We start from the raw sequence: 15,836 nt of genomic DNA, 5'->3' as shown, positions 1-15,836 counted from the left end.
GGCAGGCGCTGTCCAGTTCACGTCCCCTGCAGTCCCCTCAAAGACTAATTAGGATCCCGGGCTCCTCAGCACCCAGCAGAGGCCAGGAGTTTGAAAGGATGTGCTCAAGGCCACTGAATATTTGTGTCAGGGTTGGAATTGGGATTAAAAGTCTAAAGTCCTTCTCTCTCAGTGCCTTGCTCAGAGAGAAAAACATTTCTCGTGATCATTTTGAATGAATCAGAAAGTGGAACCCCATGTGCATACTGATTTCTAGGCACTGTATCTAGAGAGATCTCTTTTCCAGCCAGCTCTAAAAATAACCAGATGGACTACAACAAGCCCTTTGAGATAAGCCCTTAGGGGCATCTTCCGCTGCTTCAAAGGCTTGCCAGCACTGATTGTAAAAGCAGGACAGACACTGTGGCAGGTCGCTGGGCTGCCTGCAGACAATCAACACCCAGCTCAGCGTGAAACACACAGAAGGGTGCTTTTCTCTTAAGAACAAGCGCCTTATTGTTACTTGATGCAGACGGCCAATATGGAAAACTTGAAAGCCTTGTCAGTATCTTTGACTCAATATTGGAAACTCTATTTCTTTGGAGGGTAAACCAACTTGCAAGTATTGTGATATTTTGGTGTACAAATGATAAATATCTGGCAAAACATCTATATATTTGGACCTGGAAACTTACAGGAGTTGTACATGAGGACCAAGACTAGTGATAACCCATCATCCTTTCCTGGATGGCAGGTACAGTGCATGATCTGTAAATTGCTTTTTAAAGTTATATCAAACCCATCATCATCTCCACTTTATGAAACAGGAAAATGAGCCTCTGTGAGGTTGTGCAGCTTCTCTGAAGTCGCACTACCCCCGGGACGGCATCCGCCCTGGTGGTGCAGCCTTTCGTTGCCTTCTCCTATGTTGGATCCATCTTGCCTCCCTGTCTGGCTTCCACAGTGGGGGAGGGAAAGCTGCCTCATAGAAGCCTGTGCTTTCGGCTGCACAACCTGGTCCACAATGCCTCAGAGGTTTCCTCTCAGGCACCAGAACTCCCGCCTCTCCTCAGCGAGCGGGGGCCATGCACGTGTCCTGGATTCTGACTTCCTGCCTCTGGAGGCTTCTGGAATTTGGGAACTTCTTCCTTAATGGAGCCTGACTTTCAATACCGTTGTTCCACAGTAAGTTTTAAAATCCTGCTTTGGGAATTGCAAGCAATGCCTCTGGCTGAGGCTGAAGCTGGTGCTAAAGGAAATTGGAGAGAGAGAAACACACTCATATATTTGAAATAGAGGGAACCACAAACACAAGAAGAACACCAATAGTCTTACCACATAGATAACCACTGCCAATAGACTGTTTCCCTAAAACATCGTATATTTGGCTTAACACAACTTGTTTTTGTAACTGCCATGGGTCGGTCCCTGGCGTAGCCTTGCGCACAGCCATTAGGTCATTGGAGGCGTTCCTCCGCAGTGTTGAGGAACAGCGAGAGAGGCTCCCGGGACACTAGCGTGGGAGTGTGCAGCACAATCACACACCAGGCCATGTGGTTTAGCCACCGGCCAAGACCGGGTGCCTGATCCTTCACCTGCCTCCCATCCTGTGTCAGCCTCCCTTGCTGCAGGGGCATTTATTCTTGACGATGGAGACACGCTGCTGCTTTCCTCTGGCCCCATATCAGCAACTGACAGGAGAAGGATGTCCCTAGAGGAAGGTTTCTTATAACCTGAGGCCTAAAGGGGCCGTTCGAACCTGAGCACAGATGGGCGTCCAAAATTCCAACCTTGACATATGACACACCCAGGAGGGTTCCAGGACAAATGGTGCCAAAAGATGACTTGGTGTGGGTGGGGCAGGGACAAGGGAAGGTCATCTGAGGGAGGGATGTTACAAAATCCCTTTCGCAGCTGTGACCTCCACCCAGCAGGGGCAAGAAGGAATCTGCAGGGAGTGTGCAAACACATCTGTCATTCCTCCCCGCCTGCTGTGACTCTCATCACAGCTCTCCAAACACTTAGTTCTGACCTTTCTGTGTTTGCTTAAACACAGCATCCCTGGAAACAGCACGGGTGTTGGGGAATTGGGCAGCTCCCTGATGTTGACCTTTGAACTGAGGGGCTTGGGCTGATTGAACTCAAGGAGGGTCGCAAGTGGAATATCAACATTCTTCTCTTTCTAATCAAAGCAGATACATACATAGATGCATAGATAGATTCATAGGTGGATACACAGATGGATACATAGATAGATATATAGGTAGATACACAGACAGATACAAAGATGGATACATAGACAGGTTCATAGGTGGGTAGGTAGATACACATATAGATAGATAGATACATAGATACATGGATAGATACATAGATACATAGGTAAATACACAGATAGATAGATAGATAAATAGATGGATATATGGATAGATACATAGAGAGATACACAGGGAGAAATAATAATTTATTTCAAGGTTTTTCTTTCTCCCATTACTTGTTTATTTCTTTCCCGATATTAGTTATAACATGTTTATTCATCTTGAACTAATTTCTGCTTATCGGATCCTTGATTTTGGTGCATCTGGTACATCAGCAAATGCTATTTGCTCTGCCTTTTTCCTGTTTGCAGATTTAAAATGCCAGCCTGCAAACTAGTGAAGCTAACTGACAAGAATCCAGTCCATCTAAAATCTCACTTTGGTTCACACCCGGCTGGGGCGAGAGGGCAGCCCCAGCTTGGGGCTCTGCTCCACTTTGTGGCTGTGGGCAAGTCTCGTCACCTCTCAGGCCCTCAGCTCCTCTTCTGTGGAGGCAGATGGTGGGACTGATGACCTCTGAGGTCCTGTATCCTAGAGTCTGACCCACAGTCACAGCACAGCCATGGCTGAAGCTGTGGATGAAGCAGGGTCACCTCTAACAGCACAACCAGACAGTCACTCAGAAGAGTCTTTGTTTTTTTTTTTTAATCTGATTCCTTTTTTTTTTTTTTTTTTTTGGTGAGGAAGATCAGCCCTGAGCTAACATCCATGCTAATCCTCCTCTTTTTGCTGAGGAAGACCGGCTCTGAGCTAACATCCATTGCCAACCCTTCTCCTTTCTTTCTTTTTTTTTTTCCCCCCAAAGCCCCAGTAGATAGTTGTATGTCATAGTTGTACATCCTTCTAGTTGCTGTATGTGGGACGCAGCCTCAGCATGGCCGGAGAAGCGGTGCGTCGGTGCACGCCCAGGATCTGAACCTGGGCCGCCAGTAGCAGAGCGCGTGCACTTAACCACTAAGCCACGGGGCTGGCCCGAAGAGTCCTTATTTTAAGTAGAAGAATTCACTCCTAGGAACTAGGTTGGAAGAAGACATTTGAAAATGCTTTTTACTTTTATTTCTCACTCCTTATTTTCAGAAACATGAAACCTCTCGTCACAAGCAGAGGGGAGGTATATCGACACTAAGGGGAAATTACTCTCAGGACATTTTCTGGTCGTCGACTGTTTGTGCCAACAAGTGTCAAGTGTTTGTGCCAATCACTGGAAAGCATGGCCTGAACACACGCTAAGCTCCTCTGACAAGAGTCATTGCATAGGAAGTGGGATCTGGGCAGGCATCAGTTGTCAGTGCAGAAAGTGATTGCCTCTGCTATGGTTTTAGTGAGTGGTTCTCTACAGGGGGTAATTTTGTGCCCCTGGGAAATGTCTAGAGACATATTTAAGTGTCATAACTGTTCGGGGGTAGGGTAGTGGCATCCAGTGGGTAGAGGCCAGGGATCCCGCTAAACATCCCACAATGCAGAGAGCAGCCCTCTATAGCATCGGGTCATCCAGCCCCAAATATTAGTAGTGTCAAGGCTGAGAAACCTGGCAAACTAAATATAGTAACATTCTCACAAAAAGGCAGAATGAGCCAAAGAACCCTTCTGATGCAAAAATATGGGATTTCTGGGTGCAATATTTTAAAATTTTCAATATATAGCAGAGATCTTAAGAAAACATGAATGCATGGAAAGAATGAAAGAAAGAAGGAGTGTAAAAAGGGATAAAAAATGAAAAAAAAAAAAGGAAAGAAATCTTTACAAAGAAGAGAAGAGGGGGATAGAGAGAGAGAGAGACATTCCCTACAAAGGGAAAATAGCCAAGACACAGACTATTCATCAGTAAAGCCATATTTCTTTAAGTCCAAGTCATCCTCATTTACAAGGAGTACTATTATTTTATACAATTATAAGAGATTTTTGATTATAAGACATTCACATATCCTATCTTAGAATGAAGGAATGATGATTACAGGGACCAGGAGGACATGAAATGATGGGATAAATGTGCTAAGAGAATGTTGCTGTCCATGTAGAAGTCTACACCCAGATAAGTCATCATTTAGGAGTGAGAGTGAAATAAAGATCATTTCAGGCAAAGAATGAAATCATGAAGGCTCATTGAAAGAACTTCTAAAAGGTGCTCTTCAAGAAGAAGAAGAAGAAAAATGAAACGAGGAGAGAATGGATGCAAGAAGCAATGTTGATCAAATAAGGGGTAAAGGTGGTGAATCTAGACAAGACCGTGAACAATGACCACAGCAGCAACAATAACATCCGACAGAGGAGACTGAAACAAGACGAGCTAGAATACAGTAAATAATGGCATCGACGTGGAGCGGAGGGATTTAAAGCATTCTGTGGTAGTTGCATTATATGCGAGGAAAAAAGAAATAGTTGTTAAATTTAAACTTTTTAAAGGCAAGTATATATGTGAAAATATGAAGAGTAACCACTGAAATAAGAAAATATATTCCCTTCCAACTCATAGAAGGAATAAAAGGAAATGAAATTGCAATCAAAATAATATGGAGAAATCAAAGAAAAAGCACAGTGATGAGCAAACATAGAGTAAGACATTGGAAATGAATTCAAATGAACTCAATAATTGTAAATGGACCTCAGGAGCCAGTAAAATAAGAGGGAGAGAACACACTTACAAGATAATATCATACTGTTGTAACAATACACCGATGTAAGTAGATCTGCCAGGAAAACACAAAGCACAGAGAGAGGGGGTTGTGACAACATGACAGGCTGAACAGATTTTAAAGAAAGCAGCATTGTCAGGGATATGAGCCACCAGTGTGTGATGACAAAGAGAACCATTCACCAGGAAAAAAAGCTGTCCTAAAGAAGAGACGGAGCAGGGCAGTCTTCAACTCTGCACAGTGAAACTGGCAAATCCACAGTGTTAGAGCCGCTCCATCACACATCCTCCAGAGACTAATGGATTATTCTCACAGCAGACGATGGGAAGGACCCACTTCTTCACGGATACAGGTGAAACGCTGCCAACACCAAGCACAGGTAGAGGGTCTCCAAAACTGGCCCCAAGGAGGTCGCAAGGAAGTCTCCACAGATATGAAACACAAGAACGAACTAAAAGAATCCTCAACACGCAGTCTAGATTCTTTGACCTCACAAAAAATTAGAGATGAATAACGAAAAGGCAACCCCCACGACCCCCTTCTGCTTGGAAGTTTTTAAAGATCTTCTAAAAACTTCACAGGTCAAAGAAGAAAGAATAATGGAAACAGAAAACATTTACCGATTAGCACCCACAAAAACACTGCATATCAAAAGTGTAGGATTTAGCTAATGTGGTTCTGAGACTGACAGCCTCTGAGCTGAGCACACCACATCGAACCACAGCATAACCCCAGAGAAAACAAAGAGAAGAGAACCGTAAAAGAGCAGAAACTAAGGAAACTAAATATGAAGGAAAAACCAAGAGCGTCAGTATAAATAAAACTGGTTCTTTGGAAAGCTGGATTATATTAATACACCTCTGGCAACATCAATCACACAAAAAAATTAAAAAGAAAAAAACAATTTCTTAGACAAAATGAATAATATTGCTATACCTCTAGCAAAACTGACCAGGGATAAAAGCCAGGGAGAGCAGAAATAAACAATAATACAAATGAAAGTAATGTAGCCACGTGCACAGTAATTATATTTCAAATCTTAAAGGAAAATCATGAATATATTTATGTTACTAAATGTAAAAACTTAGATGAAATGGAAAATTTCCTAGTTGAGTATAGGTTTGCAAGCTGACTCAAAAAAGTAATAGAAAAGATGGTGAGACCTACAAGCATTGAAGCAAAAGTATAAATGTTCAAACTCTACAAAACCCCCACCATGTCCAGATGGTTACACAGGTCAGGTCTACTGCACCTTTAATGAACTCGAGGTTCCTGTATTCTATATACTGTTTACTGGAATCTAACGAGAGGGAAACCTTCACAGTACATTCTATGGGCTGCTAAAGCTTTGATATAAAAACCTGATATGCATATTACAAGAAAAGAATCTTATAGGCCCATCTCATTTATGAGCATAAGATACAATCCTAAACAGAATATTAGCAAACTGATTCCAGGAATGCACTAAAAAAACATATCATAACAATTTGATGTCTGGACTTTGCAAAAACCCCCTTCTGGGTGGTGGTGGGAACGTGGGTAGGGTACAGATGAAAAGAAGGGTTTGAACTGACACAGGTTGAAACTGTGTGATGGGCATTTTGGAAGTCCTAGTCTCTCTTCTTTGCATATGTTTAAAATTTTCCATGATAAAATGATTTAAAAGTATAAATAAAAACTTCATAACCAATATTGTTCATTCCATGCCTGCATGTTTGGTTTAACACTGTACATTTTATTAATGCAATTCATCTTATTAACAGATTAAATGAGAGAAAGACAATTATCTCAAAAAATATTAAAATTTCAAATCATTTTGCAATAATATGTATATGTATACAGATAAGAATAGACAAATTTTTCCTTAACCTAAAAATAGTGTGTCTACCAAAAAAATCACACAAAAATTGTGAGGTGTTAGAAGGACTTTAAAATGGAACAAGAAAGAAAGCTCACTAACCTTCTTTCCATGGCTTTTTGGTTGGTGCTTTTTGCACTGCACTGGAGGTCCCAGGAAGTACAGTGACTCTAGAAAAACAAACTGAAAACATAAGATTAGAATTTGTAGTCAGTATTTATTAGGGAGAAGCCTTCTTTCTCCTACACCCTTTTCTTCTCCAATTCACCCCCAAAACCTTTCCTTCCACGTAGAGGAAACACCATTAACTAGCACTTCTTTCTTTCTTTTTTTTTTTTTGTGTGTGTGTTTGTGTGTGAGGAAGATCAGTACTGAGCTAACATCCACGCTAATCCTCCTCTTTTTGCTGAGGAAGAGCGGCCCTGAGCTAACATCTATTGCCAATCCTCCTCCTTTTTTTTCCCCCCAAAGCCCCAGTAGATAGTTATATGTCATAGTTGCACATCCTTCTAGTTGCTGTATGTGGGACACGGCCTCAGCATGGCCGGAGAAGCGGTGCGTTGGTGCGCGCCCGGGATCCGAACCTGGGCCGCCAGCAGCGGAGCGCGCACACTTAACCGCTAAGCCACCGGCCGGCCCTAACACTTCTTTCTTAATATCTCTTCACAGCCCACACCTGCTCCTCTCAGGGAGGCAGAGTGATGAAGGTGACAGGTGAGGTTGGAAGGAGAACCTGGGCCTGTAGCCAGGACCCACCTCACAGGCATGTGACCTGTCCTGTCGGTTTGATGCTCTGCTGTCACTGTCTTGAAATCTTATCGTCTATCTTTGAGCCTGGTTCTGTCCACGGGGGTGGTGGAGCAGGTGTGCGAGCAGAGGGGCTGCCACGGGCCTGCTCTTGTTCCTGCCTCCCCGTTCGCACAGAGCAGTCATGATGCCCCGTGCGCACAGGATTTGGGGGACCTGTGATGGCGGGAGTTCAAGGTCATGTGTTCCATCTATGACCCAGTAAATGGGGGGCGCTGATGGCCCTGAGAGGCCACACTTTCCTCTGGAACCAGAGCTTTCATGGAACAGAGAGAGGAGGCAATGTGTCCTAAGAAACCCCACCGACCCAGGGACCCTCCCTCATGGGGGGAGCTCATTACTTCCCTGCGTTAGCTGTCCATTTATACTGAAAACACGACACGGAGGGAGGGCAAGACCGGGCGGCCACAGCTCCCTCTCCTCCCGCTCCTTCCTCACTCCCAGTGAGCCTGGGTGGACGGGTGCAGGGAGAGGGTGCGCAGCAAGAAGTGGAATAGAAACGGTGGAGTTCACTGTGTGTAGTTCACTCTTCTGGTAAGAACGAAATACATAAGCATGTACACGCTATAAAATACACATTGTAAAACTTCAAAGATTGCTTGTATAAGCTAAATTTCTTATATTTACCTGCAAAACTGGAGTTGTACAATATAAAGATGAATGGTAAAATTCATGCTAGTAATTTAAAATTTTAATTTTTCTATACTTAAGATGACATTAAATAACTACCAAATAAACACCATGGCATGTTGGAGGGAGACCGTGGAATTGAACAAGAGCTCCATATTTTTATTTTGCATCGGGGCCTCAAACTCTGCAGCAGCCCTGGCTTTTCCTCCTCCTTTGCTCTGGGTAGCCAGCCTGTTGCATCGAATGTGTGCTCTCCATCTTCCTAAGCCATGTGGTCAGCTAGGTGGATAAAGGGGGCAGGCCAGTGTCTGATCACCAGGTGGGCAAATATGCTGATTTGGGGTTCAGTATTGGGAAGCTCATTTGTCTGCAGATATCATATATTCTCCAATACCAGCATTTCCTCAAATAGAGCTGATAGTATGACCTCTGGCTGCTTGGATTTTGACTTATTTTTCAGTTGCTTCAGAACCTAGGTGGGAAAGAGGAGTGTTATTATTTGGCCCAAACAAAGATGTTGACTGGATTGGCTGTGTACATTGAAAATCCCAGAGAAGCCTCAGACAAACTCTTAAATCTAATAAGAAAGTTCAATAATGTTGCTGGATACAAGACCAACACACATATACACATACAACGCACTAATGCACACACACCAGCACCAAATAATTAGAAGATATAACTCAAAATTCCAATTTCATTTATAATACAAAAAAAAAGTATATAGGGAGAAGTGTGACAAAGATGGGCAAAGCCTTAAGGAGGAAATTTAAGAATTTACTTAGATACGTACAATAGACTTAAATGTTAACTGGCAGGAAGATTTGTTATTGTAAAGATGGCAGTACTCCTCAAATTAACCTATAAATTCAAATGCAATTCCATTGAAATCCAGAAGAGGTTTCTCATACAGCTTGACAAGATGACCCTGTGATTCCTACGCAGATATAAAAACCTAAATGAGCAAGACAACTTTGAAGAAGAAAAGTTGACATATTTGACCAATAGTAGATATCAAGACTTACTAAAAGCTATGTAATTTATTTATGGTCCTGAGAGGATGGAAGAATGAACAGTGATGAGAACAGATACCTCTCCAGAAAGATAGTCCCACATGAGAGGGTCCTCAGGGAGGCAGAGTGAGGACAGGTTGGGGGAGAAGACTGGATTCGTCGATGATGGGGTGAAGACAACCATGGAAGACAGACATGCAAAAATAGAAGGAAAGCCCTTCGTCATACACAAATATAAATACCAATAGATTAAGACCTATGTTGGAAAGGCAAAAATTTAAAACTTTTAATAATTATAATGAATATCTTTACATTATTGCACTAAAGAAGAATTCTATGAATAAGATTTTTTAAAACCCACAAACCGGAAAGATCCACAAATTTGATTACACTGACATAAAACCTCACATACAACAAAAACATCATAAACAAAGTTGAAGCCAAGCATCAGCTGGGAAGTGATATTTGCATCACCTGGAGCTTATCACTGACCAAGAATTAGTCTCCACACTATACAGACTCCTATACATCGATGAAAAAACATTAGAAAAATAAGCAAAAGGATATGTAAGATAATTCACAAGAGAAACTAGAAAGGCCAATAAAAATAGGAAAAGATGTTCAAGCTCATTCGTAAACAGAGAAGTGAAAATTAAAACCATAACCAAACACCACTTTATATCCATCAGATTGGGAATGTTATAAAATCTGATAATACCAAATCTTGGCAAGAAGTGGGAAAATAGGAAGTCATATGCACTGCTGGTGGGATTGAAGCCTGATCTAACCTCTGTGGTCGGCAGAATAACCGTCCCCTAGAGACGTCCAGGTCTTAATCCCCAGAACCTGTGAATATGTTACTATTTGGGTTCTTGACACTCAATCCCGATGTGTGAGTATGTGTGTGAGGGGTCCCCCATATCACTAACAAGCAGTTCTCCATGCACCAGCTGGGTGTCCTACAATTCACCTCAATTCTGACACTACTACCCTGAGATAGCATCAGATCCCATAGAGTTGGGGCTCAGTCCCACAAGGCTATCTACCTCCCCCCACCACGACTTCAGACAGCAACAGCAAATCCAAGTTGTCACCTGTGCTCTGACCAACAGACTATAGACTGGAGGTTCCCACAACCCCCTCCTCGGGTTCCATTAATTTGCTAGAGCAGCTCACAGGATTCGGGAAACCAGTTAAACTGGTTTAACCAGTTAAACTCAGAAAACTCACTAGATTACTGGTTTATTATAAAGGATATGACTTAGGAACAGCCACGGAAGAGATGCACAGGGCAAGTTATGGGAAAGGGTGTGGGTCTCCATGCTCTCTGAGCACTACGCTCCCTGAATCTCCACATGTTGACAAACCCTGGAAGCCCTCTGAACCTGTCCTTTTGGTTTTTGTGGCGGCTTCATTACACAGGCGTGACTGATTAAATCATCGGCCATTGGCAATTGAACTCAATCTCCAGCCCCTCTCCCCTTTCCAGGAGGTCGGGGGTGGGACTGCAAGTTCCTACCCTCTAATCAAAGGGTTGGTTTTCCTGGCAACCAGCCCCCAAGAGTCACCTCATTCACATATAAAAGACACCTTTGTCATTCTCATCACTTAGGAAATTCCAAGGGCTTTAGAAGCTCTGGGCCAGAAATGGAGATGAAGACCAAATATACATTTCTTATTACAAGTCACAGTGTCATAGTTACCCGACATGTCAAAGGGGAAATTAAGTTTGCAGAGGGTATTAAGGTTGCTAGTCAGCTGGCCTGAGAGAGGGAGAGTATCCTAGATTATTGGGGTGGGCCCAATGTAATCACAGGGGTCCTTATAAATGGAAGAGGGGGCAGGAGAGAGACAACCAGAGAGAGGGACTCAGTCTGGTGTTGCTGGCTTTGTAGAGGAGGAAGGGGCCATAAACTAAGGAATGCCAGCAGTCTCTACAAGCTGGAAAAGGCCAGGATCAGACTCTGCCCTTGAGCCAACTTGAGCCACCAGAAGGAACCCGCCCTGCAGACACCTGGAATTAGCCCAGTGAGACCCACGTTGGATTTCCAACCTCCAGAACGGGAAGATGATAAATTTATGGAGTTTTAAGCCACTAAATTTGTGGGAATTTGTTACAGCAGCCAGAGGAAACTCATATGACCACTTTGGAGAGGCGTGGCAACGTCTATAAAGGGAAATTCTTGCTCATACGGACGAGAAGACAGAGAGACGTTGAGACGGTTATCGCAGCTTGTTTGTGGTACAAGGTAAACGCCCACGGTTCCAGGAAGGGACAGATGAAGTGGGCCCGGTCAGCCGGGCACATGCAGGCCGGGAGTGTGAGGGTGCTCCTCAGGCCTTGATGAGGGAAGCTCACGGTGGAGAAGGGGGAGAGCGCACTTGCGGTCTGCCCAGGAAACATTCCCGTGGTAATTGTCACGCACGTCAGTGTTAGGGAGTGACTAACCAAACGGCAAAAATGATGTCATCATAAAAATTAAAGACATAAAACAGTGCTTTACAGTGTTACAGGTCCACACACGTGTGATGCAAGGTATAAAAACACGAAGAAAGGCTCTTCCCAACTTCAGGCTGCGGCTGCCTCTGGCCATGGAGGGTGGCACAAGGGTGGAGCTTTCCCTGGAGTTATTACGTGTTCTTTACTGTTTAAAATTTGTCCCCTACTGTTTCAGATTTAAAGATCTGAAGGAACAAGAGCAGCGTGTTAACTCGCGTTAGACCCACTTGGTGAGGACATGAGGGACTGATATAAGATTTTTGCATTTTTTGTGTTTGAAACACTTCAAAATTTAAAATATGTTTCTAAATAAGAAAAAGGCAATGAGCCAACAGGAACAGAGAGACACAGTTCACACATGCGGAGTCCAATTTTCAGTATTTAGTGGCACATATCGTCCCTTCTTGCTACCCTATTAGGTTTTATTTTAACCATCAAGAAAGGCTCTAAGCAGTGTGCTAGAACCGAATTCCACTCGGGAGGCAGAGACGGGGACTGGGTCCTGGTCCAGCCTCACCAGTCCCCGGCTCCACTCGGCAGGCTGGTCAAGCCCGGGACCCTCGCTTCTTCCCTGCAGTGAGAGAGGTCCTTCCCTCCCTGAGCTCTGGTGAACTGAAAAGAGCTGCGGTGCTGCCCTGGAGCTGTCAGACGTGGACAAGGCCTGACCACACCTCGCACGTGTTTACTAGGCAGCTGTGAGCCGGGACCTCAGACAGGAGAGCTGGCTTTGAAGTTAGAAGGCCTTCCTTCAACTTCAGACACCTCTGCATACGGGCGGGTGGTCACCCTGGTATCCACCTACTAATTTGCTTTAGTTCCTCTAGCTTTAAAATATAGTATGGATCTAAACGCTTCCCTTATCTACCTCACAGAACTGTCTGAGATCAAAAGACTTTTGTGGAAGCACTTTGTAGAAAGTGCTAAGTAAATATTAACGATTAATCATAGATATTTGTTAAAAATAAATAGTAGCTAATAAACATCAGCCAGGGCCGGCTCTGTGGCTTAGCGGTTAAGTGCGCGCGCTCTGATGCTGGCGGCCCGGGTTCGGATCCCGGGAGCGCCCGGAGGCACCACTTCTCCGTCCAACGCGAGGCCGAGTCCCGCGTACAGCAACTAGAAGGATGTGAACCTATGACATACAACTATCTACTGGGGCTTTGGGGGGAAAAAGCTGAATAAATAAAATCTTTAATAAACATCAGCCATTGCCAACTACATTATAAATCTCATTAATTAATATCTCTCTTAACCCAATGGTTGACATCCTCTCAGCTACAGGCCCCTGAGAAGACCTTGATAAACTACTATTTTCCCTCAATTATATGTAAAAGTACAATCTTTATATTAAATGGGTATCTAAGATTATTTCAAGTTCCTTAGCCAATCAAGTGCCTGATGTGGATTTCTGGAGCTATATCTGAAAAGAAGTTAAATTTCTTTTATGTATTTTCCAAGTCATCTGAGGTGAACAGACAAGAGCTCCTCATAACAGTTTTAAATACAAACTCTGTGGCTCTGCCTGACTCCAGATCCTACAACCTGCCCTGTTTTGAACAGTTTGAACTTTAGCAAATTAAAAAGATACTTGACAGCAAATAAAGAAATATAAATCAAATTGAAATGAAATTCTACTCCACGAACTATTATTCTCGTTTCTTGAATTTCACAACTCCTTTTGAGTGAGGTGAAATGCCTCCCCCAAAATCAGTCACAGGATCACCACCGGAGCTGGACAGAACAAGTTTTGATTCACAGAGTTGAGCAAACCATGAAGACTGAGTATCCCAAATACAAATGCATTTGCAGTGCAGCTCAGTGAATTGAGTCTCCAAATTGTCACCCCACAAACGCACCGAGTAGCTGTCTATAAATGCTCAGATGCCATCATAAAGGTCCCAAAGCTGCTGTATTTTGATGGCTTTACAATAGCTTGTTTCCACATCAAACACAAACCTGCCACTGAAGGAAGTTCCTATAGGGCCAATCTACTTCAAGGATTGATAATGGAGACCCAGTAAAATAGTCAAAAAGCAACAAGGAATATTGGACGTTGTGAAAAAGAGGTTAAATGCAGTGATGGCTCCCAGGACCATGAGGACCACACAGATGCTAATTAAGTGATGGGGACAATATATTTGCCAGCTGCAGGGCCCAGCAGGCTGGAAGGCTGTCTTCTGGACATAGCTCAGAGAGCTGTTGTTGGAAGAGTTTTCCAAAGCTAACACACCGAGGGTGCTGGGGTTTCAAGGATCTGCTGAGTGTCCATTTCCCCTTCCTTGATGACCAGTCAGTACCAGACATATTCCAGCAGGGACGGAAATCCTCTGCATCGCAGCTGAGGATCAGCCTGTCCCTACTACTTTAATGAGCAAGATCCGCTGTGCGGTGCTGAGCTTTACTAAGGGATTAAAACCAAGCTTATTCATCACAGACAGCCTAGGATTTCTCCTCTATTGAGGGACTAAAAGAAAACCGATCCTTCCACGGTGCCCCGGCATATAGATGCTTCGTGGGATCCAGTAAATTCCATCGTACAGGCTTCTGCTCATCCAAATCTCAGGATGCGCTCTCCCCTCCTCCTCTTCACCACGGCTGTCTCGGTCAGCGTGGATGTAAACTCCGGGATGTGCAGCCACCAGGAGACTGTTGTTGGGGGAAGTGCAATATGAGCAGGGGCTGACGTCACCACTGTCACAAATTGGAGACATACCATCATTACCTGTCACCCAGGAGGTGCAGTGCATCACAGGAACTGAAATCCGAAATTCCAACATGTGTCCCAAAATGGGACAAGGACATGAAGATGGAGGGAAATAATTAAGGAAAATGAAGCTAAAGTACACTAAAGTTATGATTTGTTGTTTTGTCCACTGTGGGTTTTATCCTTGGTTAGGAAACTGTGGCGGAAAGAAACAAAAATGGAAATAAAATGGAATAAAAAATACTGATCAGAACATTCTTATTTCTATAAGGATGTTCTTCTTGAAAATAAGTATATGGTCTTATTTCAATAAGAATTCACATTTCCTACTGGCGATAAATGAATGATGCAGGAAAATTCTTGTTTTCTTTGCATTCCATGTCACTGTTACTCGGGGTGCCTTCTGCAAGAGACTGAGGGCTCTCCAAACCACAGGCCTGCATGTGTCTTGTCCGGCTCACACACACCTCCTAACTCCTCTCACCGTGGTGCTGGCCCCACTGCCGGGCCCCTGGGCTTGGTCAGGGACCAGCCTCCCCACTGGTCTCTTCTTAGTCCCATTTCAGCACAGCTGGATAACAGGCCTTTCCAAACCCCAGTCTGCAGGTCCTCTCCTGCTCCTGAGAGACAGAGCACACGCACAGACAACGGCCAGACCATCTGTAAAAATGGAGCTCTGACCACAACCTGCAGTGACCTGTCCAGGAAGCTGATCCCTCATCTACAGTGAGCATCCCAGGGAGCTCACTGCACCCGCTCCTTCCTCCCCAGGCTGCCACCTCTCCCTTCCTCTCTCCTTGCTCCTCCTCTTCCCTTCTCCCTCACCCCAGCCCCAACAGCAGCTTATTCTCCTCCCAGTTGAATCTCTCACTGCGCTGTCCACTCTGAGTGCAAATACTGCTCCCTGTGGCATCTCCCCCGCCTGCCTCCCGCGGTGTGGCTCCAGCGGGCCCCACTGCACAGGTCCCCTGCCTCATTAGGGTTGTTAGGTGGTCCTTCCTTGTTGCATATCTTCTCCAACCAGACAAAGCTCCCCCAGAGCTGGCGCCCTGTTTTCCCCTTCCCACACATTGCAGCTGGCACAGTTCCTGTACACAGTAGGCGCTCACTAAATACGGTCAACTGGAGGGATGAAGACTCAGACTGTGGTTGGTGGCCCAGCTATCCTCCTAGTCATAAGAAAAATATTCGGGATATATAGGTTTCTTTTTCCTATGGTCCTAAACGCTCTCTCTTTCTCAACTTGTCCCACTTTCTGCTCTGTGCATGCAAAAGGGCTGCTCCAATAGAATCCTATAGACTTGGCGGTTTAAACAACAGACGTTGATTCCTCACTGTTCTGGAGGCTGGAAGGCCACCATCAAGGTGCTGGGGGGGTTGGTTTTATTCTGAGGCCC

This window comes from Ceratotherium simum, chromosome 38 (assembly GCF_057802395.1).
Source record: "Ceratotherium simum simum isolate JZ-2026a chromosome 38, ASM5780239v1, whole genome shotgun sequence".
Classification (NCBI taxonomy): Eukaryota; Metazoa; Chordata; class Mammalia; order Perissodactyla; family Rhinocerotidae; genus Ceratotherium; species Ceratotherium simum.
Note: the sequence above shows the minus strand (reverse complement) of the source record.